We start from the raw sequence: 25,651 nt of genomic DNA on the forward strand, positions 1-25,651 counted from the left end.
AAATAGTAGCAAATGAGAAGGAAAGCTTGAACATCAAAAATACAGAAATTTCAAACAAGTCAGAATATTGTATAGCAATGAAAATGACACATGAAAATTCTGAGATGACAGAAAAGTATTTAAAGAGTAATATGAAGTTTTAAAAGTAGGATAAAATCATATATGATTGATATTATGGCTACATAAATAATACCAACAGTAAACATTGTAAGGAAAAGAAAATGAAAACCGTTGTATCCTGGTGGCAGAGTTATTGCTAAGTAATTTTAAAAATCTATTTTGTATATATATTTGGCAACAAAATAATTTTTAAAATTCTACTTGTATCTGTTGACTAACATGCACAATGGTAGTAGGGACAGACTATTAGTTATTTTTATCAATTCACAATACAAAATTCATAAAATAAATATAAAATTCTTTAAAATGAGATCTAGAAGTACGATAATCATCTTGCCATTCAGTTTCACTTAGATAAATATGAAAATGAATACTAATTTTGAAAATGTTGAAGAGCACAGGTTATAAGGTAGTACCTGATATAGCTTTATAATGAACAGACAGTGTCTAATCGGTTCAATTCCTTAGGTGACAGAAAACCAGGCCAAGTTAGAGCCAGTTGTAAAACAAGGCTTCTGAAACTTTCCCACGTGGTATTCTCATTAGCAATAAAAAACACTGAATATCTGTTCAAAGGACTCAGCCCCTTATGACACATTTCTAATAAAGCTTTTGAAAACTGTGGTAGTTTAAGGTCTGAATTGAGTTCAAAAATGCAAGAAAGTTTGGTGCCCCAGAATATAAAGAACACATAACATGGATATGGATGTCTAAACTTTTGACTATAGCCAACCTCAACACCTGATTTATATGCTCAACTGCTTAGAGTCCTATAAAATGTCTAAAATGTTAATGATTCAGTGTTAAGTGAGATAAAAGAAAAATTAAGTTCTATTTATTACCAGATTATAAAATCTTCATATTTGAGAGATTCTAAAAATATATATAGAAAACTCCCTTTTGAATGATGTGGCCTGCCTAAGACAAGAGACCTAAACATCTTTTCTCTGCCTCTGTTTCCGTTAAGGTTATATTCCTCTCTGGAGCAGTGGTATCAAACTCACAATGTGCATGCCTAAGGCAGAATCACTTATCTATCAACATACTCTTTTCTGCCAAGTCTCGGAGCCATACATGTCTTATAATCTTTATAAAGATATATTTTGGGAGATTACTACCAATCAATGAAAGCTATTTTTCAACTAGACCTAATTAAAGAGAAGATGAATATATGAATGAACATGAGGTAAAGGTTTTGAAATGTCTCTCCAATTTCACTTCAAGAATGTTCAGCCCCATTGAACTGGTTTAACCGAAACTCTAGATGTACAGGTGTAGGCTTCATCTTTATTGAAGGGTTTAACATTGGATTTCTCATTTCAAAGGAATGGAAGCTGGAAAGATAATATTCATTCAGAAGTCAGTTGATGTAAGTGGAATCAAGAGACATTTGTAAAAGAGAAACATTAGGTTAATGTTCAAGCAAAGATAGAGACATTTTCTCTCATAAAACCTATTATCACAGAATAGCAGCCCCACTGAACAAACAAGTATGAGGCAGTACCCAGGACAAAGAGAAAAAGTTATTTCCATTTTTGAAAAGAAATTAGGTGAGGTCTAGTTTAGAAAGAAAAACATGTCAAAGTATAAAATTCAGACATTTTATTTGACTGTACAGTTTAGGTTGTTTTTCTCATTAATGTACAAGCACCTACATGTAGTTTCCAAAGTCTAAATGTGTTCTTTTAAAAATCAATGATGAATATGAAAAACAAAATATTCATCTTAAACAATGAGATAAAAATATAGAGGTTTCTCATGCCCATATCTTTTTAATAATCAATGATTAAATTGTGAGCATTGATTAATTATATGGCTATTTGGTTACATTTGATTTTTCTTAGAAGGATTTAATATTTATTTTTGTACTTCAACAGAAAAAAAATTGTCAATAGCAATATGCCCAAAAGAATTATGAAAGCTTGGAAATGTTTTGCAACTCTATACCAGATTAAAATGAGATATAAAAATGGAGTCAAGAATGATATTGACAAAATATCAGGCTAGCATATTGTCTACATAATGGGTTTTCAATCTCCTAGGAAAATAATACATTATTCTAATTATGCATAGTTATGCTTTAATGGGAACACATCGTGTAAGAATGAACAAGATCCCTTAACATCAGAGCTGGTAGGGAGGTAAGAAACTACCTAGTTCAGCCTCCTTTCACTGAGGAAATTGAATTTTTAAAAGATTAAATGATTTGTGTAGTTCATACACTTCATGAGCAGCACAATGTCTCCTGTATTTTTTCTGTACCATGATATCTATGTAACCAAGGAAAAATGTTTTTGAGTTGTTAAAAGTAAAATGTCTTATACTGAAAGATATTGCTCCCACATGCCAACAAATAAGAATTTAAGGAAAAACATGTGGTAAGGAAATGACCTAAAAGGAATCAAACATTGAGTGGTAGCAAAATAAACATGTTTCAGTGTGTACCACAGATTTCATGAAGGATAATGACAGTCTCTTCCTTGTTTCTGCAGTCAGCTGTGAAGAGACATTTTTAAGTCTCAATAGGAGAGATTGAGATTCAGTTATAGAGGAAAACTCCTTAAAGTGAAAGTATACTAGGGCTAAATGATTTCCTGAAAGTTTATAAAAAAGGATAGGCATCCATCTATTATTTAATTATGCTAAATCACTGCAGAATTCAGGGAAAGGTCTGTAAGTTAAATGAAATCATTAGGTAAATCAAGCTTTTAACATAGGCCATTAAGCTACAAAAGCAAGGAAAGTGTTTGTATTATTTAATTTAGAATCCAGAATCCCTAGGGCATCCTCTTGATGGGGTGGGAAGTTGTTGTTACAAATCGCCAAGGGCCAGGATTTTGGTGGCGGCATAAAAAAGTTTGTTTTTCATTTTTTACCCCACAAGGGTCTAAATCTGTTTTTAGTGACCTTGAAAACTCTAAGACTGAATTACTGAATTCAATTCAAGACTGCATTAGTGAATCAGTGATTAAACAAAATTTTTTTTAACAAAAATCATTCTTTTCATTTTTTAGTAGACACAAGAAACAATCTTTCATTTTATCACTTACCAGCTGTGTGAGTTTGGGCAAGTTTTGGAAACTCTAAGTGCCTCAGCTTTTTCATTAGCAAAATACTGATAATAATACAATATATCTCAAAACTTATCATAAGAGATGAGTTAAATGTTAAGAGCTTAGAGTAAGAGAGTTTATATCTAATTTATTTTATTATACTTTGAAAATTTAAAAATTGTCAAGGATTATATGAAGCTGATCTGAATCATAAAGACAGTTTAAGAACTCTAAGCCAAATATTAGTGAATAAAGCAGTAATAAATGAATATTTATACACATAAATATATGTATGTATGTATATTTATGTGTATAATATGAAAGGCTATAAACATTAGAAGTTCTAATAATTGATGACATTAATAAAGGAGAAAAACAACATATATATCTCAACAAATGCAGAAAAATCCTTTAATTCAACAACCATTCATGATAAAAATTCATAGCAAGTTTGGATTAGAGGGCACTTACTAAACTTATAAGAACTGCTAAAAGATATCTAATCAAATATTTATAGCAAATATCACAGTAACTGATGAAATGTGGAAGCAAGCTCCTTAAGTTTAGAAACAAGAATGCTTATTCTCTCCATTTCTGTAGTAGACTAACAGTCTACTGAAAGTCGTCGTCGTCGTCTTCTTTTTTTTTGAGACAGAGTCTCACTTTGTTGCCCAGGCTAGAGTGAGTGCCATGGCGTCAGCCTAGCTCACAGCAACCTCAAACTCCTGGACTCAAGCAATCCTTCTGCCTCAGCCTCCCAAGTAGCTGGGACGCATGCGCCACCATGCCCGCTAATTTTTTTCTCTATATATAATAGTTGGCCAATTAATTTCTTTCTATTTATAGTAGAGACGGGTCTTGCTCTTGCTCAGGCTGGTTTAGAGCTCCTGACCTCGAGCAATCTGCCTGCCTCAGCCTCCCAGAGTGCTAGGATTATAGGCGTGAGCCACCGCGCCCGGCCTGAAAGTCTTGCTAATATTTTGGACTAGCATAATCACTACTCCCCAGGAGATTATTAGAAATTCAGGCTTTCAGGCCCTGACCTGCTACTGAACCAGGATCTTCATTTTAATAAGATTCCTCAGTGATTCATATATATATTCAAAATTTGAGAAGCATTGGCTTAATTAGTATAGCAACACAATAAATATTTTTGTAAAGTGGTATAAAATGTAGAATATACAAATTAGAATAGAAGAAACAAATTTTTTTTCTTATTCACAGATGGTACAATTGTCTACATAGAATACCTAAAAGAATCAGAAGAAAAATTATTAAAAGTGCAACAAAGTTTGTCAAGTTTTCTTGATATTTGAACAACAGAAAAATTATTAGATTTTTATATAATTGTAGCAAGCATTTAGGAAATGTAACTTAGAAAATTGTTGTCATTTTACAATGGCAACAGAAGTATACAGTGTATATGAATAAAAGATGTTTAAGATCATTATAACAAAATTTATAAAACATATTGAAAAAAGAGACAATGGAAAGATATGCCATGATTGTAGATAAAAAGATATTAATAATATCCTGAATATATCACTTTTTCTTAGATTGATCTATAGCATCAATGAATTTAAATCAATGCCATGGTAGTTTATTTCAAAGGAACTTAATAAGCTGTTTTAAAAAAAAATTTTATGGAGGTGATAAAGACAAGGAATAGCTAAGACATGACTAAAGAAAAACAGATCAGGCAGAGGGAACTCCCTGCCTGATATTGATTATTATAATGTATAGAAATTAAGACCAGGTGGTTTGGGGACACAGATAGGAAAAAATAAGCAATGGAACAAATGAGAATGCTAGATACAGACCAACAGTACTAAGAAATACAATGCATGTCAAAGGTAGCACTAAAAATCAATCATAAAAAGAGAGAGAAAAAAAGAGAAAAATAGGCAAAATTTGGACAGAAATTTATTAAAAAATCATGAATGACTAATAATCACATTTTTAATGCTCAGATTTATTAGTTATCAGGGAAAAATCAATACTAAAATTAGTGTTGGATTATAAACACTAGATTGAAAAAGTATTTGTCTGACAAAGAAAGAAGCACTTAGGACAGCTTTTTACAAACTATGTATGAACATATGTCCCACTTCAATACCCATTGAGGATTACTAAATTTTACACACATATATGACATACATATGCATACACACGTATATATACAGTCATTCAAGATTAAAATATGATAAACATTTCCTGAATTGCTTAAAAACTATTGCCTGTGTATTCGTCATGTAAAATGTTAAACTCTTTCAATGTTTGAACATAATATTTATTGAGAAATGAGGAAAATGATTAAATTTCTAGATTTAATATAGTTAATCTTATTTATAAAGGAAAGAAATAATACCAGCTTTATGACCGGGTAAGTAACTGAGCCTCACTGAGCTTTGGTCTCCTCACTAGTAAAATGAGTCTCGAAGGAGCATATACCTCACAGGATTATAACATTTAAATGTGTTAAAACACTTGAGCTACTTAGAGCAGTGCCTTGTTCCCAGCAAGTGACCTAGGAGTGTTAGCTATTGCTATTCATGTTATTCACATTTAATCTGTTTTAAGATTAATCTGTTTTAAGATTTAATCTGTTTTAAGATAAATCATGCTTCAGAAAATGATGTCAATGTAATGACCATTTCAAGCAATCTAAGTTGCTTTTGTTCTTGATGGCATTTTATACCTTTAAAGTTTCCAATAAAAATATAATGCTAACACCATTTATAATAGTAAAACAGGGAACAAGTATCTTTCATGACAATTAGAATATCTACATGTATTAGTTAAATAAATTTATTATTTATTGTTTCCACTTCCATTGAAATGTGCCTGAGTAATCATTTTATGAATGGCTTCCTACTTGGTCCAGTATTTTTAGCAGGTTTTAATTCTCAAGCATTCAAATTGGATGTGCTAGAATTTGGCTCCTATTAACTCATGATTTTGCCCTAGTGATTACTTTCTCTTATTAGATTGAATAAATATATGTATTATTTATACTAGTGGCAAAACAGTGATTTCAGTTTTGCAAGGCAAAATGATATTTGCTCTCTGTCATCTTTCTTTAGCTAAAAACAAAATGCAATAATAAAGCATGCTTAGATATTTTTGCTGTCTGAACAACTCTTTAACTCCATCCCTTATTGCCTGGATGAGTCATGATGAAAACCACAGATACATATTGTTAATGTTCTGTTGTGTCAGTTCCGGGCTGTGCATTGTGGTAGTTGCCCCAGAGGAGGGGGAGCAGGACATGATCACCCACATCAAGGATGCTATATCAATTTAAGAAGACAGAACTAAAAGACCCCAAACAATAGTGAGCAATACCAAATAGTTTCAGGTCAACCTATGATAGTGCACACAAGTCTAATAAAAAATAAGAGAAAAGGAGGTGAGGAAGGCAATGGTTGGGGAATGTTTTATGGCTGAAGTGGGAATTGCAATGGACCTTGAAGAAAAATAGAATTTTTGTAGGTCAGTTAACCTCAGTTCAGGCATTTGATTACCAGCTTCATGATTTTGCAATATCCACATGTCTACTTCATGATTTTTTTTATATCTATATTATTTATTTAAAAAATTCTGACATAGATTAATTTTTTAAAAACCTAGATAACTTAAAGAAGAAATTTTATAGCACTATTATAAATGGAAAGTCAGTACTTCTTGCCATAAAAAAGGGAAAGGTATCTGAAAATAAACACAGTATAAACAGAACAACCTTATTAGTTTCTATCCAGATAATGTTGACTTCCAACAGCTCTGGGCTAGGGGCCAGTTGTGTCTTTGTTTAAAAAAGATATTAAGCAGGTATTAAGTAGTGTTAGTGACTTACTATTACAAACGAGACTTTCTTCTGTCCTTCCTTCCTCCCTACCATCCTTTTTTCGTCCCTTCATATCTTCTTTCCAAACTTCCTGCTTCCTTTTCTGCCTCTCTCACTTCTTCCATATTCCTCCACATTCCTCTCTCCTTCTCTTCCTCTGTCCTTCTTTTACATATATTTTTTGAGCACTTCTTACTGCCAGGTACCATCTTGGGCACTGTGGATGGAACAGTGAAGAAATAGACAAAAGCTCTCTTGCCCTCATAGAACTTAAATTCTTGACAGAAGAAGTCAATAAACAGAGAAATAAGAAAGGATGCAGTAGGCATAGATGCTGTGAAGAAAAATGCAGCAGGGAGTGTCAAGGTAGAAAGAAAAGCATGGACAGGAAAGGATTACTGATAAAGTGACTTATGAACAGAGATCTGAAGGGCAGGGTGGAACCAGCCATGCAGATACTTAGAGGAAGAGATTCTCTGGCATTGGGAACAGTTAGAGCAAAGGTCGTGAGGCAGAACATTCTTAGCATATTCTGGAGAAGTGAGTGGGTGAGGGGAGAGTGGCCTGAGAAGAGGTCAGATCCAGATGGCTTGAAGGAGGTTGGTAGTGATTAAATCACATAGACATGTGAAAGACATAGCAAGAATTTGACTGACCCTAAGTGAGATGGGATGCCATTGGATGGCTGACAACAGGAAGTAATGCAATGTGATCTAATTACTGTTTTTGTAGACTAACTCTGATATGTGGAGACTAAACTGGATGAGACAAAAGTATAAGTAAGAAAACTGGTTAGAGGAGTAGTGCTATTATCTAAGAGAAAGATGATAGACTAGCACTGGGGAAGCACAAGAATTAGTCAGAAATATTGGATTTGTTGGAGTAAAGCATACCTATACCTCATTACATAAAAAAACAACAACAACAACAAAAAAAAAAAACAAAAACAAACCTCTATGTCAGTACCTAAGTATTTATGACTTATAAATGAGGCTGTTCTCCCTGCCCCATGTTTGTTACCAGTGACCAGCAATCATGCCTTATTCATCTGTAATCTTTAGTGTGCTGACGCCATGTCTGACAAAAGTGCTTAAAAGTTTCGTGGAACTGATTCTCAATGAATGCATGAAAGAAAGGCACAGAGGCAAGAAGGCTCATGGTAGGTATTAAGACCCATGTGGGAAGAGCAGAAAGGCCATGAGCATTGTGGAAAAGTGCCTCTCAGGGAAACTGAGGCTCACATTAGAATGTGTTTCATATGAAAGAAGGAGACCTAAGAGAAGTATAAGAGGAAAGTAAATTTAAGATGATGGGATAGAGGCCACGTTTCATGGGATTCAAAGAAAAATTCAATGGTTAGGAGTTAAGAAAGGACTCAAGATTTACTACGAACTTTTATTTTTAAATCAATAAAACCTTCTTAAGTCCTTAAATTTCAACTACCAATTCACAGAATAATGTCAATATTTTGATTATTTTGCTGCTTTAAGAGATGCAAAAGAGCTGTCCATAAACAATGAAATATTTGTATGTATTAGAAACTACTCAGTTTCAGATACTAGCATGGAAATTGTTCTTGTAGATATACTATGAACATTTACATTCCTGAGATGAAGAGACATGGAGGCATCATAAAGGTTTACCATGAATAACTAGGTATATTTCAAGGAAGCCAAAGAAACTATAGGGGATCATTACTCAAAAATCTCCACTGCAAAATAAACAGGAAACAAAGGCAGAACTGGGACAGCAATGGAGAATGACGTGCCACTGAGAATGGGGGAAGGGGAGTTAAGGCAGGAAGACCTGGGGAAAAAGTGGCTGGAGGGAGCAGAAGGTGTCCTGTGTCTACAGAAATGTGTTCTTATGTTGCGTCAGAGAGACTTGGCTCATCTTGCATGAAGTAGCCAACTCAGAATCAAAATGGAAATAGATGCATGACTGCCCAGAATCTTGCTGGTAACATGGGGACCTCAAGCCTGGTATGGAGGAGAGACAGAGCCAACAGTCATTTTTGCAGGTTAAAAGACAGAATGTTTGTTTGTTTGTTTGTTTTCCTAATCCAGGTCATCCTCATCTCTTACCTTCACTTATAGACATGGCCTCCCACTTGGCCCTGCCAGTCAACACTTGCCCCTCAGCACTCCATTCTTCACCAGCCAACACTGGCCTCTAAGTTCTTTTTGAGTAAATATCAAATATACTCTTTGCCCATTTTTGCCAAATATTCTCTTTTCCCATCTTCCAACACTCCACATTCCATGACTTCCTGGTTAATTCTTTCAAAGTTGCCTTTTCTAACACTATCCTCATCAATCCCATTTCTACAATTGATCCCACTTCATCAATCCCACTTCTATAATTACGTTTATACTATCCTTTTATTTGATCTGAGGCACCTTCCAACTCTCTGTTATAATACTTGATACACTTGTAATTCTAGATCTGTCTTTCCCAGAAGGTAGAAAAGTATCTGGTACATAGTAAACAGTTAAATATTTGATCACCATTAAAGGGTGAATGTTGACTATTGATGAACTTGAAGATATGAAGACAGTAGCTGATCATTTATGGACAATGTAAAAAGTTTTTACATTAATTTACATTTCAAATAAGGTGTAGCTGGCTGTCAGATACATTAAACAGAGTTCTGAATGAATAGAAAAAGCTTTCCTTGAGATTAAAAGAGAAGTAAACTTTGGAATTATTATAGAACATTGTATAACTTCCTGTATTTACAATTTAGAAAAATAAATACTAGGAGTGCAAAAGCCTCATCATACATAAATAAATAATAAAAAAATATATTACACTTGAACCAAAACAGAGCTAATGGAAAGTATACTTGTGAATCAGTTCAGCTCCTTAGAAGAAAAAAAAATTAAAATTTACTTGGAATAGTCCATTGAATGACTATCATTTAAATACTTATTCTTGAACTAAGATTAACCATATAGAAATGTGAGAAAAATTAAATTTAAAAGGGTGTTTATTTGAAGTGTACTTTTAAAGCAAGTCTTATGAATCAAGGCAAATAGTCACATACGTATGCTCATGGTACTGGAGTGCACTTTATTCTCCTATAAACCCAAGACTTAGAGACAGTTGCTAGCCACACACAAACAGCCTCACTACCCACTGTTTTACACAAATGACAATTGAGTAGCTGGCGAGGTCGATGTCCCCAGTCCTGAGCTACTCCCGGGTATGTGCCAGATGTTTAAGCTGCACAGTAACTTACTCATTTAGGCCACCAGAGTAACTCTTAATGTACCAATGCTGTAATTTGAGAAGACCATTTTATTTCCAAGAGAGCTAGAGAAATCAGTAGCAATTTTTAACACTTGCTGTTATTAAAGTGCGAATTCCAGGCAAAGAATCTTATGGTGCAGTGAAATTGCTTATGCCATTTCACATTAACAAGCTACAAGATGTAATTCTGAAATGCCTGCCATTTTCAGTGCATTACACATGGAGAACTTCCTCAATTTACAGAGGGGCTCTGCCACTACAGAGTTAAGAGTGTTTCTGTTAACCTGAGTAAGAATTATCCTTAAAATAGAAAAATTCAGAAATGGAACAACATTGACTTTCTAAGATTCACAAGGCAGGCAGTCTAGAAAAAGTTTTTAGCCTTGAAACAGAACATCTTCTATCATTGTTAGTATGAATATTTATGAAGCACTGTCAGTTGGTTTAACTCAGTCCCTGCTCAATTAGCTTATAATTTAATTAGTCCTAAATGCAAATCTTCTAAATTGGGGTATGTGGCTTTTGAAATGAATGTCACCCAATGCCATTATCAATGGCTTTTTATCTTTTGCTTCTCTCTCTCTCTCTCTCTCTCTCACTCACTCATTCACTTCTCTTCCCCTCTTACCTTATTTTACATTTTGCTCACACACACCTGCTCCCCAAACTGAAAAGATGTAAATCAAAGTACACCTGCAAAACCAGAAGCCTTGTGGTCCACACAGAGCTTTAAAATCCATCCTAGTGTTTTGTACCTTAACATTGTAGACATATTTTGTAAATTATTATAATCTAACACAATTTATACAGTTACCAAATATCAGTTTTGAACCATTAAAACATTTCTAGGATATTTATGCAACTTGAACTCTAAAATGGAGTTCTCTGTTTCCATTTGAATTTCACATGACTGGATTTCCTATACAGTCTCTGAGAGAGCTTCATATCTGCCCTAGGGTTGGTCCATTGCATAGGGTTTCTTACAAGATTAGGTGGTGCATCTTATTCTGCACTAAATTCTTTCTTGGAAGACCTCAGTTGTATTAAAATCACAGAGGGTCGCTCACTAACATTGAAAGTAGAAAAAAAGTCTGCCCCTATGAAAACTATTTAATAATTTTAATAAGTTTCTCTTTAAAAAAAAGATATTTCCTTTTAACAAAAGCACACTCTTGTAGTCATAAACATTTTCACTTTATAAGAACCATCATATAAGAGCCATCAAAATTAGATGTGCAGGAAAAGTCATTCCATTGCTTCCTGTGCCTTGTGCTACACCCTGGAGCACTGCAGTATGCATCAGAGGTAAACATTCTCAAGTAATACTACAGGCAAACAGACTCATGGAAGTGGATTCCCTCAAATCTCTCTATGGCTCTCTGCAGGCACTCAATGACAGCTAAGGACCATGCAGGAAAAGACACAGACTGACGTCTGCTGGCCACCATTCTACTGGTGGTTTGAGTAAAGAACATTATACCTAGAAGATATGTTTCCAAAATAAGTGTATACTTGTTTCAGTGCATTTTTTTCTTCCCATCTTTATTTTAATGTTTAGGAAAGCTAAACTCATATATATTTTGATTATCTATAACGTTTGCTATTTTAGGGAGTTGGCTTATTATGTTATCTAAAACCACAGGAAATCTGAATGTGGATTAACCTTTATGATAGCAATGGGAATTTTTTCCCATTGTTTCATTTTATTTCTTACTTGTTCTTTTTTGTTTACGTAGCCATCCTATTAATAGACATTTTGTTCATTTCCCTTTTTCACTATTATAAAGAATGCTTTTGGGGAAATTTTTAATTAAGCATTATTTTTTTCTTCTCATGCTAAAAGAAGAGCTTAGAACAGAAAATATAGACCAAAAATGTGACTATTTAGAAGTATCTGCAATCCTACTTACTCTGAAATAATCATTGAACAGTTTGGTGGTGGTTATGGTGTGTGTGCACATGAGTATGTTCATACATGTGTCCTTTTCCTTCTGACTATGAATAAGCCAATGCATAAATTTATAAAAATTGGATGGTACTAAATATACTTTTTATAACATGCTTTTTTAAAAAAATCCTATAAGGCTTTTAAAATATTCAAAACACTATCCATTTTCTAGCACTATCTTTACAAATGATTCCTTTTTTAAAAATCACCACAGAAAAGTATATTATAGCAGGCAAAGAAGACGTTTACTTGAACGTTATCCTTCTAGCATTTGAGAGAAACTAGAATGGATGAAGCCTAATGTACTCGATCCTGATGAGATAAAGTGAACCTTCCAGTATTTCAAGCCTTCATTGCAAAGTAAAATATGACCTATTCACTTCAAAAAAGTTATATGCTTAAGGAATTAAGGTGTCTGCAGCTGAAAGGAAAAATGTTATAGCCTTGCTTCTAAATGTTACACCAATTCCTTCTGTTTTAATTCTGCTGTCTCAGATAGTTAATTAACAAAGCCACTGTAGCAAGGGGTTTATCAATGATTTTATTGAGTCATCAATTTCTGAGCCATCTACTTCTGGTTTGTTTTAAAATCAAATGCAAGATACTTGGCTAATATACAATCACTATGGGCTAGAAACATAAAGAATAAGCCAATTATGGCCTTCTTTGATGTGCCTCTACTTTCATTTGAACCCCCTATTCTGCTAACAAAAGTTAGCATATTATTCATTAAAAGATATTTCTTAAACATTCTTCTATTATATCTGAAACACCACATCCTCAACTCCTCCTTTTGTATTAGCCGCCCATCAGCCATCAACCACCATCATCCAGCTAAAGTCAAAGACATAAACTTATACTTAAAGGTAAGCAAAACTGAAAAGAAGAAACAGAAGACTGTTGGTAATCTAATAGGAGCATGGTGTTTAAGTGACATAGTGAAGAACACATACGCATGTGCCAGAAAACAAATCCATACTGAGTAAAAATCAGCTATAGAGATCCTATCAGACATATGACAAAGCTTGTTTAAGAAGGATGGAGGGAGCAATGACAGATGTTATTAGGTAAAGGAATGTGGTTTGGGAAAAGAATACGATGACTTCAAACTGGGAAGGATAACTAACAGAATGAACAACAGGATCAGCGTATAAAAAGAGCATAAAGGCCCAAATATAACAATGCAACAGAATTAAATAGGGATGCATTTGAAGTCCTGCCCTTTGTCTAAAACAGAAACATCTAATTGAGCAGCTACCAAGAGGGAGGGAGATGGTGCCTGAGCTGAGCACTTTTAATTAAGTGCATGAGGTGAGAACAATTGGATGTGGCAGCGAAAGAGTCTATGTAATCTAAAGTCACATTTATTGACAAATAATGCCCAGAATGACCAAAAAAAAAAATATATATATATCTATGGTGCTCTGAGCTAACTGGATCATAGCAGAAATTTTTGTTTTCCTTTGTGCCATAAAATTAAAAAAAAGAATGTTATAAGATAGAAGCTAGTCTAAAGAGGATCACTAGAACAGCAAAAGAGATGCAATAGTGTAAGGGTAGTTAAGGAATAGAAAGCATAGGGAACAGGTGTAATGGTGACAGATACAAAAGAGTGATACATGAAAACGGAATTTCACTGGCCCCATGTGTGTCCAAGCTTCACAGTAGGAGCAACAGTACTTGGAAATTTTAGGGAGGCAGAAGATTCAGTGAAAGCAAGACCATGCCAACAACACAAAACCAGCCAATAAGACATCGATACTGTCTGGGAGAGCAGCAACAGGGGACACAGGCATTGGCCTTTGAAGGATCACATCATAGCTTGTTCTCTGCTGAACCAGAGGGCATTGGTGTCTTCTTTCAACTCAGAAATCTTGATTTAACAAGAAGTTTGTTTTCTTTTTTGTCTCCCTCTGTATTCACAATATACCTTCCTGTGAACTAATTAAACTTCTGTACCCTTCACCTCTCAACTTAAACTACTATATCATTAAAAATATGTTGACCAATTTAAGGTTTTGAAATATAAACAATATATGGCCAAAAGAGTTGGAAAACTTCCAAAAGCATCACACTATCGACCTACTTCCTTGTAGCTAGAGGAGTCTATTTAAAATAATGTGATTTCATGTGGACCTGTCAGGATCTAAAACACAAAATACTGGGTGGCATGCTTCCAAAGGGGAGTCTCTGGTATTGCCCCAGTGCAGTGCTCCCCACACCAAATGTGCATATGAATCAGCTGGGATCTGGCTAGAATGCAGATTGTGACCCAGCAGGTCTGGGGTAGGGTCCAAGAATCTGCATTTCTACCAGGCTCCCAGGTCACATTCATGCTGCTGCTTCATCACTCTTTGAGTATCAAGGTAAGGCATGTTTCCCATGAAGCATCATTGCAGAATGTTTATTATGACATCAATAATTACCTGGGCATTTCTTTGCTTTGTATATTAACATTTCTACTGACACAGATCACAAAATTTCTATTCTCTTTTCTCTAAAAATTAAAATATATGATATAATAAAATGTTAAAAAAAAAAATCAGCCAGCCAGTTTTTTCTTCCAGGTACTTAAAAGGATATAAAACCATTGACTTGGCCTTTGTATCTGTGAGAGGTTGGTTCCAGGACCCCCTGCAGATACCAAAAGCCATAGATATTCAAGTCCTTTATGTAAAATGGCCTAGTATTTGCACAGGACCTACACACAGCCATATACTTTAAATGATCTCTAGATTACTTATAAAATGTAATATAATGCAAATGCTATGTAAATAATTGCTATACTGTACTATTTAGGGAATAACATGAAGGAAAAAAGTCTGTACATGTTCAGGAAAATCCTTGTTTCTTTTTTTCCTTTTTAAAATATTTTTGATTCTTGCTTGAATTCATGGGTTAAATCCATAGATTAGGAATGATTGTACTTAGAAGTATCAGTAGACAATTTCATCAAGATTAATAGTGAATGTTGTTAAATTTAGTTTATTTAGCATATGCAAATCAGTCTTTAATTAAAAAAAAAATAACTACAATAGCTTTTTCCCCCCAGCACTAATATCGTCTGAGTTCAAATATAGTCTGAGATCCCTTTGAAGTACTATAAGCTGTTGGATGATAATGGGCCTGAGTACATGGTCCAAAAGGACTCAGACATTAGATGTCTTCAGGTTGTCTCTTAGACCAAACAATAAGGTATTGTAAGATATTTTAAGAATTCATATTCTTTAAATATGGTACAAATTTCTTCATGTATTCTCCAGCAAATATGAAAAAGTGACCAATGTCATTTAGACAAGGCTGTTTACTTCCTTTTACAGTAAAATTGGAATGCCATTTGTAGAGTTTTGAGCCACTATGCTAAATCTTTACACATGGTTATTGGGGAAGTTTGGATATTGTATAGTAGGAATTGCTCTTTTAATGTTGATATTCAGAATCTTGTCATGCAGGTCACTGTCCTGGACTGAGACATTGGCCTTCTATTCCCTTTGTCTGAAATGTTCTTTACTTGTGCCTCCTTCAAGTCTACACAAATGTCCACATGGAAAGCTCCCCTATCTAAAACTGCATTCTCTGCTGATACTTCTATTTCATTCCCTGACTTACTTTTCTCCTTGACTTATATCAATATCCAACATACAATATATTTTATCTATTTTTCTTGACTATTTTCTGTGTCCTCTGTGATTAGTTTTTATTCCAGGTGCAACAAATTATCTTAGTGACTTAACAAAACATTTTATTTTTCTTATAGTTCTGTAAGTTGAAAGTCTGACACAAGTCAGGGCTAAAATCAAGGTGTTAGCAGGGTTGCATTCCTTTCTGGATGTTCTAGGGGAGACTCTGTTTCCTTCCCCAGACTGAGCATAGCATGCTTGGACCATCTAAGGAGATGGTGGGATAATGAGAAGTTATTGGGAGTCTTCAGACTTCAGTCTAGTCCAGGTTCTTTGATCAGTTTGGGCATATCCATTAATTTCTCCAAGCTCCCCGACAGCCTAAAGTGCATCATTCTCAGCCACAAGTTATTAAAAGATATTAACAAATACTATAAATGGTACAGAAGTAAGACACCACATGCCTATTGTTTTTATTTCCTTAGGCAGTAATAGGATATGATTTGTCCAATGTATTGTCTTCATATAATACAAGTTTATAGCCAATATCATAGTAAAGATAATAGCATGCCTCTAATATTTATAGAATGATTTTGGTGAATTTTCAAAATGCAGCAGTTATAAGTTTCATCATTTATTTTTAGAATATTTCTGCAAGGAAATGAGATCCTCCGAGTTTATTGACAAAATTTATCAATTTTATTAAATTTTTAAAAACTGAGAAGTTGCCTGGAACTCATATGCTTATATTTATCCAAAGAATGAAAATCCAAAGATTTAAGATAAAATCTATTGTTTTAGAAAATCCATGATGCCAAGATTAGAAAAACAGTTTTTCCCCTCCAAGATTGATATAATTAAATATACTAAAAAGTAGGCCAAATAACAATAAGAAAACACTCTTAATATAGGTGTGGTTTGCTTCTCTGGGTCTATGACTATGTATGGATATTTAGAAACACTCAAGTGTTTGGCCACAATCAGGCTATTCATTGTCAGTCAACAGATATATGCGTTACAGTGAAAATTTAACTATTAATAAAATTGTTAATATAATTATCAAAATGTCGTCTTCAGATCAGCAGCATGAGAATCATCTGAGGGTATAATAGAAGCACAAAACTAGGGTTTCTAGTGCAGATCTACAGAATCGAAAACTTGGGCTAAGGAGCCCAGTAATGTGTGTTTCTTTGCCCTTTTCCCGTGATTCTGATGCTCACTAGTGAATGTGCTTTTATTTTCTTACTCTAAAATGTCATTCCTTACTTCTTGTTTGATGGTGTGTATGGAAAAGCACAACTATTTCTTAAAAGGTAAAAATCTGAGTCAGCAATCACAGCTAAGTCACATCTAAAAATCATGTGGGCAGATTTTGAAAACAGTAGACATTTCAATCAGCTAAAAACGTGACAGATCCTCCCCTGCAACCCAAATTTAAAAGTTTTATTTCTTCTCCAACAGTTTGTATAAATAACTCATGCAAAATAAGCATTGTATGTATATTAAGAAATGCTTTTCACATATTAATTGAAATCTCTCTTATTTTTTTTTATTGGAATTCTTCTCTCTCTTATATTTTAGACATATTTTCCAGGGATTGATTTTCTCTCTCAACTGGAATTTTGTTGGAAGCACAAAAAAGCAAAAATAAACAAAACAAGCAAGCAAATAATATTCTTATCTGATCAACTATATTTTTAAAATCCTTGAGCCTTAAAATATGGATATTTCCCCCTGTGAGTTAAATGAGCATAAAACAAATATATTGTATTGCATATAGTTTCATTTTATTAACTGGAAAAACCATTTTACCTGCATGATAATTGTTCTAATAAAGGGGAAGCCAAAGTGCTAAGAGAGCCCCAAGGATGTGGCAGTTAATTCTTCCTGGAGAACAAGGGACAGTGTCTTAGATGAGGTACTATTTCAGCTGGGTTTTGGAAGGTCAGTTTCCAGGGAAGGGAATGGGGTTAAGGACTCTCTCCACAAGAGCAGAACAGTATGTGCACATGAGCACCCCATCACCAAGGGGGCTTTTGGGGTGAATCTGCAACTGAAAGAGTTACACCATGCAGGACTTCTTGAGTTAAGGTGTTTGGGTTATCTATAGGCAATGAGACTGTAGGCTGTGGATTTACATATCACAATCTCTTGTTATGAAGATGAGTTCTGGCCCATAAATTGAATCATACAAAGACTGTTGTCAGGAAATTCTGGCAATTTCTAGCTTGAGAAAAGGCAGGGTCAAAGCAATAGTAGCATTGATGAGGCCTGGGACTGAGAGACATTTGGGCCTGGTTTGAATGGGATGGTTCTCTAAGTGAAATTCTCTAAGTGAAGGTCCATGAACCTTTACAGCACTGGAGTCATGGGAGACCTTAAAAAGTACAGTCATCTAGGTCCTGTCCCCAGAAAAACCAATGTCATTGGCATGGGTGTCTGGTCCATGTATCAGATTTTAAAAGTTCTCAGATGATTTAAAGAGTGAGAATTAGTTCTGGAAAATACATGTAGAGGCTTTTTAAATTTGATAGTATAAGTTTAAATTTCATTCTGTTGATTTGCCCAACAATGTGTTGTGATTCTAAAGAAATCAAATCTTTACCTGCAAGATGCAAAAAAAAAAAATGAGATAATATGTGTGAAAGTACATCAAGCTGATACTTATTTGGGCCATATGATCAGCATCACTGTTTCAAAATTTTCCTAAAGGGAGTAAATACTTACATAAATCACTGGAAAAATACAACAAAGTAGCATATTTTCTTCCCTTTTAGCTTTAACATGTGGGCTATAAAACTGTCATAAACACTATCTGCCACAACTTATAATAAATATTTTTATTTTATACAATAGGAGCCAATATACTTTTAAAAGGCATCAGAGGAGCTATAAATGCAAAGATTCTATAAATACCTGAACAATATCAGCACATGTGACCTGTTGATATAGTAAAATAATAGAACATTGTTTGGGCTGGGCTATGCTGAAGAAATTGATCTCTTTCCAGCCTTAAAGACTACTGACTGGAACTTGGCAGCAGAAAAATCTGGGCAGATGTGTAACCAAAGTGCTTTGAAATAATTATAGTGTCTAAAACAAGGAATAGAAATATTTTTCAAGGTGTGGATGAAAATATAATTTTAAAACTCATGAAGAGAAAGAAGCCATGGAGAAAAAGAAGAAAAAAAATGTTGGGAGTGAAAAGAGGAAAGTATAAAAGAGAGGAAATATCAAAGTAAAAGGCTAAGTGGATTAAATTTTGAAATAGTAAGGATGCAAAAAAACCCAAAACAATAGATCATGGACATGGTAATTTGGATACACAAATATGGAGTATATCAAATACATACACAGTTCTATCTGTAATGTATGAGAGTAGAAAGAGTAGTTTTAGCTACTTTGAATAATTTCAACATGATTGTTGGAACTACCCAGGTCTAATTCCAATTAAGATTTCTTAGCTCTATGCATTTACAATATTTAACTCCTCCAACTTTTTCCAAATCTCTAAGCTTCTGTGGCCCATTTTTTATTTTATTCAACTGACCCTTTATAGAATTTTTAAAAGGCTTTCTTTTCTCTTTAATACGAGATTTACTGTATACCTTCAGCACTGCCTGACACCATGGAAAAACACAGATAATCTGTATGTCTATATTCCTTGTGAATGAACTAAATCTAATGTTTACCACCATAAATTTGGTCCATCCTACATGAAGATGTCATTTTTAAATATAATATTGCTTCATATGTTATGACAAAATATATACTTGGTATATAAACCATTTGGTAAGCTACAGTAAGACCCACCCCGAATTTAAGCAGGCTTATCTGAAGTTTACAGAAGATTTAATGCAATTTACTGAATGGCTAAATATACATGTATGGGTGTGTGTCTGTGTGCATGCATACATTTTACTGATTGGTGAAGACAAAAGCTACGATAGGACATGAGGATAAACACTGTTGGCTGGAATAATCCACGTATTACAGAGAATCAGGGTTCTGAAGACCAAACTAGGACAAAGGGCACAGGAAAAGAAGATGAAATTTCCAGAAAACAAGCTTTGATAGTTTTGGTCAAACCCCAACCTGTCTAGCTATCATCTACATTTTGTATGAGCATAAAGTTTATATTTCAAATAGAAGCTTCCAATTATTAATTAGGAAAAAAAGTTTATATGTGGAATGTCATTACTAGGTTCAATTATCTACTGAGTAGACCAAAGTAATGCAATTATTAAAAAGACTATGTCCTCAGAAATAAACTATTCATGCCTCCAAACTCTTCTAATTTTGTAATTTGAAAACATTAATAGGATTTGGCCATCTTTAATTGTGTTGATAATTCCTGTTCTTTTTTATTTTTTTATTTTATTTTATTTTTTTTTATTTTTTTTTTATTTATACCTCCAAGGTTCTGCTTGATTTTTTTTATTTTTTTTTTATTTCTTTTATTTTTTGATAATTCCTGTTCTTTATTCCTCAAGGCTAGTTGAAATTTATATGCCTTTATATTAATTTTTTCTGACCATCTGTGGTTTCTTAAAAGTAAAGAAGTTTCATAATTATGGAGAAAACTTTAGGTAAAACTTTACAGAATGCTTTATAATTTATATGAGATTTTTCTTTAGTTTTTGACAATTATCACTTGTATATATAACTATTCAGTAAACAGATGGCCTTCAACCACTTCTCTGACATGCTAAAAGAAAACTTCCATTTTCTTTTATTTTACATTTTTATTTCAATATTTTATTTAAAAATGCAATGCTATACCATTACTATAAAATTAAGAAAAGTTGTTTGATAAACATAATCCTTCTTTTTCAAAATGGGAACACTTATTTACCATCTAAGCTATTATATTCACCTAGATATTTTTCAGTGTTGATTTCACCAAAACATATAGTATATAATTTACATTTTCCTATTACAGGGAAGTGATCCCTAATGAAAATGAGGATAGAGTGCTCAAAATGGGGTCAGATTATCCTAGTTCTCCTGATTTTCCATTGTTGAAATAAAATCCCAGGTGAAAGGTAACAGGTCTTGTTAGTTGGTAGGTAGGTTTCATAGAATAAGCCAAATTACCTTCTAGGATATTTTGCAGAAAAATTCTGGAGCTCTAAAATTTACTTAGCACGAAAACTGGCATCAAGAGTAGTGCCCAGTTACTATGGGAGTAACCAAGGACCGTAAAGTTCTTAGGCTTTAGCCTCTACTGTGAGAAAGCTTGGAGAGTATTTACAAGGACAGAGAGGACTGAGGGAAGAGCCCAATTCACTTGAGCTCCAGGCCTGCACTGCATTCCCAAGAGTTTATTGAATATCTCTACTTGGTTAACCTCAGATTTCACAGACCTTGCTTCTCCAAATAGAACACATCATTTCACCCCCAAACTACTTCCTTTCCCTGGCCCCCAAGCTCAGTGAATGACCCACTATTCATCTAGTTTTTCAAGGCGTCTATGTGTCCCTCAATCTCATACCTAATGAATCTCAAGTTCCCACTGATTCTATTTCCTAAATACCTATTACCTAAATCTTTTCACATCACTCCATCCCTGCCTTGTTGTTAGTCCAAGCTATGAGCACTTGTTGTCTGAATCATTTCAGCAATGTCCCCGCTGTCTCCCTTCCTCCAGCTTTGTCCTTCCCCATTCTAGTCTCTACAGTGCAAATTCCAGAACCTTAAAGGCTTCCCATTTCCCAGAATCCTTAACATTGCTAGGAAGGCCACCACTGCTTTCTGTTCCCTATATTCTCTGCAGCTTCATCTGCTATTATCCTCCAGACCCTCTGCAACTGACCCCTGCACCCCAAGCCCTACCATATGGAATTGAGTTCAGTAATGAGATGGTGTCAAGAACTCTCTACCTTTGAACATCACATATGTTCTTCTCTCTGCCTGCTCTGTCCATCATCTGGCTGATTTATATTTATAGACTTTAGTGCCTCTTCTGTGAACCATTCTTGACCACCCCCATGCAAGTGCCCTTAAGTCCAGGAGAGCTGCTCACAGATAGCATACGGAATGCTGTGTCATCCTGAAAGTTAGTACACTTCACTGTAATTGCCATTTTCTTATTTAGCTTTGCTATCGGACCTCTGGCTTCATAAGAATCATGGCTGTGGCTGCCTTGCTCACTTGTAACAATCCCAGCCCATGAGAGTGAGAAGCCCATGATAGGTGCTCCAGAAATATTTGTTAAATAAATGAATCTGCATACAGTTATGTGCAGAGTTCAGATTTCTGTTTATGCCCTTAGCTATCTCATCAAAGTACTGCAGGAAATAGTACATGATAATTAGCTGTCAGCTTATTACAAAGAACCTCCCTGCTATATAGATCCATTCTCTCCCCACCCCCAAAAAATCCCAATCGCTAGTTAGATTTAAATCTATTTGACTCCAGTTCTGTCAGCCTTGGTAAGATCTGTAGCAACCCCCATTGTATTTAAGAAGAGAATTAAATTACTAATATTGGTCTACCCATTTCTCCAAGAAAATGAAATTACTTCTCTACAGAATTAAAACACCATTTCCTTGAACTGATGAAGAAGCCAATTTTCTTTTGTGTTTCCTGCCTCAAAAAAGAATATATGTCTAGACAGAATATTAGTGAAGTTTTTCCATGAGATACCCTTTTCTGCTAGAACTAACTCCATTATTCCTATAAAATTATGTAAATAGCTCAATTGCACCTCTCTGCTTCTTAATTAAAAAAAAACACATAAAATAATAAAACCAGGTGGAAAAAAATCTAATCCATATTTCCTAACATTGGGTTTTGCTAACACAAACACACAAACTATAGATTTCTGTACCCTTCCCCAAATTTCTAAATATTGTCAAATTCATTTCAAGAAGAGTAGAACTGGTTTTGTCAGCCTACATTTGTCCTGTGCTATTCTTTGCATCAGTGGGTCTCAGAGTATAGCACACATCAGAATCACCTGGAGGTCTTTTAAAAAAGCAGGTTGTTGGGCCTTCCCCCAGAGTTTCTGATTCATTAGGCCTGAGATGGGACCAGAGAATTTGCATTTCTAACAAGCTCCCAGGTGATGCTGATGCTGCTGGTCTGGGAACTACACTTTGAGATGTGACGTATACATGCAACTTGTGGAGAAGCACATTTTGTTTCTGTGTAGTTATATTGGGCATTTTGACACGTACTGTCCTATCCTTCCCTCCCTTTTATCTTTAGTCATTAGTATATAATTCAGTATTACTGCCTAAATACGTAAAGCATGTATTCTATGCTGGAATTTAACAGCACAAGGATACATACATCACTTTCTCAAAAAGAGGTCTATTTCTACAAGTTTAAAAAAAATAAATGGAAAAAAAAAAAAAACCTAAAAATTTGCTCTAAGGGGGTTTTGCTTTCAACAGCAAACATGTTTTGCCTCAGTCGTGATTTCTTTGTTCAGGAGCCAAGCTGGCAATTAAGCTGGCACAGGAGTAGGAGCCATTTGTTTAATATGATGATAGTGTAGCCCTTTGTAAGTCCTGGAACAATGAGGGCCCACACATAAGCTCATTCGAAGTTCTAGTTCCTTCTTTCCCTACTGCTCATTGTGAATTCTTATAGTCACAAAGGAAGGGAAAGATTTTCAATGCTGCCACATCCTCCCTCATTTAAACCATTTATAGCCTTAACTTATAGGAGCAATCTTAAGTAAACTTCTTTAAACACGTTGTAGCAGGGATTATCAAGTCCACTAACAAACTGGCAGTTTTTGAAATCTCTTTTGTTCCAAAGGCTCTCCATTAATCTCTATGTTCCTCTGTCATTATCACTGTGCTGAGAAAAGCAAGTTGAAAATCCAGTCTTGACTCGGGTTTGGTAGTAGGGTTATTTTGTATCTTATAGGTTTATTTCAATCTTCTTAGGAAGTTCTAATTCTCATCAGTTTTGGCATAAGCTAAGTCATGTCAGAGGTCTCAGAATTTAAAGAAAGTGATGCCTGTAGTAACAGCTTCTGAAGAAATAAGATACAACCATATTGTGACAATTGCAAGGGTCTACGTAGGTTCCCACTCTTCTACTAGGTTCTTTTAGGGTGGGAACTCCATCTTGCTCACTGCTTCATCCCTAGAATTTAGAATAGTGCTCAGAAAGTAGAAGGCACTCAATACGTAGCATTTATTCTGACTGGCTCTCATGGTAAGTATTACAGGGAATTCAAAGCAAGAATTTTAAAAGTATAACATGACACCAAAGTTTAGAAATTAAATATTACCAAGACAGAGATTGTTTCTACAAATGAAGAAAATTAGTCAGAAGACATCTTTTTAGAATAGAACTTCCTTCAACCCCCAGTCTACAAATATGTGGCAAATATTCAAAATAAATATACATTTACATTTCAGACCTCAAATCCTTAGTTTTATGCTCAGATAATGCCCACATGAGTAAAACAGTTTTCATGGAAATTGTCTGCCAGTTTACAATAGGAGAAGGAATTTCCCATGGGACACCATCTTCTCCCCCTTTGTATAAGGAATACGTCTTTGGCTGAATACTTTCTCAGATTGTGTAGAAAGGGCATATAATGATTAGGTTGACAGATGTGATTGCCATTTCTTTTTAATATCAATGGTTTCCTAAAAACTGTTTTTTATATTTTGCAGGTGTATCAACTTATAGTTCTTTACAATCTCTTCAACTGAATCTACTTACTGCAGGCTCGGCCTATCTGACTTCATGAAAGAATCCTGCTTGGGCAGGACCCACCTGAAGTAAGAACTTCAGCTGCAATTAGGTCATGCCACTCAGGTCTGGATCTAGGTGTGACTACTGGCCGCTGCATGATCTACTCTTTTTTCCAGGTTTTCCAATCTGTGAGATCTACTTCATGGACACTAGACCCTGTGTCAGATGTTCAAATTAGGATAACCTCATACCACTAAGTTTTGTTGCCTCTTCTAGCTTTGGATTTCCTGTAACCCAAGACAGCCTCTTTCAAGACAGGCTCTCTTATACCCTTTTGATACTATTCTTCTAATGACTCCCAAGACCAGCCTTTGGGGATGAGCTAGTTCTCCCAGGTCTCTCCTAGTATCCCAGTGCTATTTTTTTTCTGCCAGGTTCTGATTTCTTTTCTAGTCCCTGTTGCTAAAGTTCCATTGAATCCCTCACAGACACCCTACTCCTGACAAGGTTTGATTTTGCTGTCTTAAGTTCATTTCCAGGGCTCAGTGCATAATAATGACTAGTCATTCAGCACCCAACACAAACACATTGTACAGAGAGTGCAGACATGGGGATAGAAGAAGGGCATAAAAGAGGCCCTTGGTACTGAAACATATTTTCACAGGATAAGATAATTGGTGAATTCTCATATCCAGTGAGGATCAAATTGATGTACTATTTTAGCACTCCCACAAGAATTCTCCTACCTCATTTCTGCATTGAATTTCATATTATAGAAAGATTCCACGATTTTTAACAAACCATAGCATGTCCTCACATCAAGCAGTTTTGTATTTTAAGAATTATAAAATGCATTCATCAAAAATTTGTGGCACACCATGTGCTATTTATTTAGTACATGTTTATACATTTTTAAATTCCAGAACAAACCTCTCTTGAGGTTCTATTTAAAATACAACCTGTGCTTGTGCAGTCAAGTAGGATAGAAAAACAATCACCTCACAGAACACCAGCACCTGCCCTACAGGTACTATAATTTGAAATTTTGTTGAAAGTAGTTTGAAAATTAGTTATGCAGTCTACAAGAACATAGACAAGCCACAATATTCCTTCTACTGGAAAACATGAAAGCCTCACAAGTGAAATGTCC

General features: G+C 34.7%; 1 protein-coding gene across 5 annotated transcripts in view; it reads right to left on the reverse strand.

Annotated features, from left to right (window-relative positions):
- PDE4D (phosphodiesterase 4D) overlaps positions 1–25,651 on the reverse strand; it is a 1,055,987-nt gene that overhangs the window by 460,022 nt on the left and 570,314 nt on the right. The window lies entirely within an intron of this gene.

Source organism: Microcebus murinus, chromosome 11 (genome assembly GCF_040939455.1).
Source record: "Microcebus murinus isolate Inina chromosome 11, M.murinus_Inina_mat1.0, whole genome shotgun sequence".
In the NCBI taxonomy this organism is placed as follows: domain Eukaryota; kingdom Metazoa; phylum Chordata; class Mammalia; order Primates; family Cheirogaleidae; genus Microcebus; species Microcebus murinus.